Below are 3,774 nucleotides of genomic sequence, written 5' to 3'. Positions count from 1 at the left end.
AGCTCCTGGTCAGTAATAGTTTAGTGTCTTATAGAGCTCCTGGTCAGTAATAGTTTAGTGTCTTATATGTTCCACATGGTGACTGATAGGTTGATGAGTTTAGGCCCTGAATGTTCAACATGCTGACTGATAGGTTGGTGAGTTTAGACCCTGTACTAACTGATAGGTTGATGAGTTTAGGCCCTGAATGTTTAACATGCTAACTGATAGGTTGATGAGTTTAGGCCCTGTACTAACTGATAGGTTGATGAGTTTAGGCCCTGAATGTTCAACATGCTGACTGATAGGTTGGTGAGATTAGGCCCTGTACTAACTGATAGGTTGATGAGTTTAGGCCCTGAATGTTTAACATGCTAACTGATAGGTTGATGAGTTTAGGCCCTGAATGTTCTACATGCTGACTGATAGGTTGATGAGTTTAGGCCCTGAATGGTCCACATGCTGACTGATAGGTTGATGAGTTTAGGCCCTGAATGTTCAACATGCTGACTGATAGGTTGATGAGATTAGGCCCTGAATGTTCCACATGCTGACTGATAGGTTGATGAGTTTAGGCCCTGAATGTTCCACATGCTGACTGATAGGTCGATGAGTTTAGGCCCTGAATGTTCCACATGCTGACTGATAGGTTGATGAGTTTAGGCCCTGAATGTTCAACATGCTGACTGATAGGTTGATGAGTTTAGACCCTGAATGTTCCACATGCTGACTGATAAGTTGATGAGTTTAGGCCCTGAATGTTCCACATGCTGACTGATAAGTTGATGAGTTTAGACCCTGAATGTTCCACATGCTGACTGATAAGTTGATGAGTTTAGGCCCTGAATGTTCCACATGCTGACTGATAGGTTGATGAGTTTAGGCCCTGAATGTTCAACATGCTGACTGATAGGTTGATGAGTTTAGACCCTGAATGTTCCACATGCTGACTGATAAGTTGATGAGTTTAGGCCCTGAATGTTCCACATGCTGACTGATAAGTTGATGAGTTTAGACCCTGAATGTTCCACATGCTGACTGATAAGTTGATGAGTTTAGGCCCTGAATGTTCCACATGCTGACTGATAGGTTGATGAGTTTAGGCCCTGAATGTTCAACATGCTGACTGATAGGTTGATGAGTTTAGGCCCTGAATGTTCCACATGCTGACTGATAGGTTGATGAGTTTAGGCCCTGAATGTTCCACATGCTGACTGATAGGTTGATGAGTTTAGGCCCTGAATGTTCCACATGCTAACTGATAGGTTGATGAGTTTAGGCCCTGAATGTTCCACATGCTGACTGATAAATTTATGAGTTTAGGCCCTGAATGTTCAACATGCTGACTGATAAATTGATGAGTTTAGGCCCTGAATGTTCCACATGCTAACTGATAGGTTGATGAGTTTAGGCCCTGAATGTTCCACATGCTGACTGATAGGTTGATGAGTTTAGGCCCTGAATGTTCAACATGCTGACTGATAGGTTGATGAGTTTAGGCCCTGTACTAACTGATAGGTTGATGAGTTTAGGCCCTGAATGTTCCACATGCTAACTGATAGGTTGATGAGTTTAGGCCCTGAATGTTCAACATGCTGACTGATAAATTGATGAGTTTAGGCCCTGAATGTTCCACATGCTGACTGATAGGTTGATGAGTTTAGGCCCTGAATGTTCAACATGCTGACTGATAAATTGATGAGTTTAGGCCCTGAATGTTCCACATGCTGACTGATAGGTTGATGAGTTTAGGCCCTGAATGTTCCACATGCTGACTGATAGGTTGGTGAGTTTAGGGCCTGAATGTTCCACATGCTGACTGATAGGTTGATGAGTTTAGACCCTGAATGTTCCACATGCTGACTGATAGGTTGATGAGTTTAGGCCCTGAATGTTCCACATGCTGACTGATAGGTTGATGAGTTTAGGCCCTGAATGTTCAACATGCTGACTGATAGGTTGATGAGTTTAGACCCTGAATGTTCCACATGCTGACTGATAAGTTGATGAGTTTAGGCCCTGAATGTTCCACATGCTGACTGATAAGTTGATGAGTTTAGACCCTGAATGTTCCACATGCTGACTGATAAGTTGATGAGTTTAGGCCCTGAATGTTCAACATGCTGACTGATAGGTTGATGAGTTTAGACCCTGAATGTTCCACATGCTGACTGATAAGTTGATGAGTTTAGGCCCTGAATGTTCCACATGCTGACTGATAAGTTGATGAGTTTAGACCCTGAATGCTCCACATGCTAACTGATAGGTTGATGAGTTTAGGCCCTGAATGTTCCACATGCTGACTGATAGGTTGATGAGTTTAGGCCCTGAATGTTCCACATGCTAACTGATAGGTTGATGAGTTTAGGCCCTGAATGTTCCACATGCTGACTGATAGGTTGATGAGTTTAGGCCCTGAATGTTCCACATGCTGACTGATAGGTTGATGAGTTTAGGCCCTGAATGTTCCACATGCTAACTGATAGGTTGATGAGTTTAGGCCCTGAATGTTCCACATGCTGACTGATAAATTTATGAGTTTAGGCCCTGAATGTTCAACATGCTGACTGATAAATTGATGAGTTTAGGCCCTGAATGTTCCACATGCTAACTGATAGGTTGATGAGTTTAGGCCCTGAATGTTCCACATGCTGACTGATAGGTTGATGAGTTTAGGCCCTGAATGTTCAACATGCTGACTGATAGGTTGATGAGTTTAGGCCCTGTACTAACTGATAGGTTGATGAGTTTAGGCCCTGAATGTTCCACATGCTAACTGATAGGTTGATGAGTTTAGGCCCTGAATGTTCAACATGCTGACTGATAAATTGATGAGTTTAGGCCCTGAATGTTCAACATGCTGACTGATAAATTGATGAGTTTAGGCCCTGAATGTTCAACATGCTGACTGATAAATTGATGAGTTTAGGCCCTGAATGTTCCACATGCTGACTGATAGGTTGATGAGTTTAGGCCCTGAATGTTCCACATGCTGACTGATAGGTTGGTGAGTTTAGGCCCTGAATGTTCCACATGCTGACTGATAGGTTGATGAGTTTAGACCCTGAATGTTCCACATGCTGACTGATAGGTTGATGAGTTTAGGCCCTGAATGTTCCACATGCTGACTGATAGGTTGATGAGTTTAGGCCCTGAATGTTCAACATGCTGACTGATAGGTTGATGAGTTTAGACCCTGAATGTTCCACATGCTGACTGATAAGTTGATGAGTTTAGGCCCTGAATGTTCCACATGCTGACTGATAAGTTGATGAGTTTAGACCCTGAATGTTCCACATGCTGACTGATAAGTTGATGAGTTTAGGCCCTGAATGTTCAACATGCTGACTGATAGGTTGATGAGTTTAGACCCTGAATGTTCCACATGCTGACTGATAAGTTGATGAGTTTAGGCCCTGAATGTTCCACATGCTGACTGATAAGTTGATGAGTTTAGACCCTGAATGCTCCACATGCTAACTGATAGGTTGATGAGTTTAGGCCCTGAATGTTCCACATGCTGACTGATAGGTTGATGAGTTTAGGCCCTGAATGTTCAACATGCTGACTGATAAATTGATGAGTTTAGGCCCTGAATGTTCCACATGCTGACTGATAGGTTGATGAGTTTAGGCCCTGAATGTTCCACATGCTGACTGATAGGTTGATGAGTTTAGACCCTGAATGTTCTACATGCTGACTGATAGGTTGATGAGTTTAGACCCTGAATGTTCTACATGCTGACTGATAGGTTGATGAGTTTAGGCCCTGAATGTTCCACATGCTGACTGATAG

General features: G+C 42.9%; 1 long non-coding RNA gene across 1 annotated transcript; it reads left to right on the top strand.

The window, feature by feature from the left end:
- Positions 1-215: 215 nt before the first annotated feature.
- Positions 216-2,047, top strand: LOC127914916 (uncharacterized). Its single transcript, XR_008089399.1, has 3 exons — positions 216-243; positions 1,377-1,420; positions 1,850-2,047. It is a non-coding gene; the product is annotated as an uncharacterized LOC127914916 (long non-coding RNA).
- Positions 2,048-3,774: the final 1,727 nt, after the last annotated feature.

This window comes from Oncorhynchus keta, chromosome 34, assembly GCF_023373465.1.
Source record: "Oncorhynchus keta strain PuntledgeMale-10-30-2019 chromosome 34, Oket_V2, whole genome shotgun sequence".
Classification (NCBI taxonomy): domain Eukaryota; kingdom Metazoa; phylum Chordata; class Actinopteri; order Salmoniformes; family Salmonidae; genus Oncorhynchus; species Oncorhynchus keta.
The sequence above is the reverse complement of the archived record's forward strand: the minus strand, read 5'-3'. Positions and strand labels throughout refer to the sequence as shown.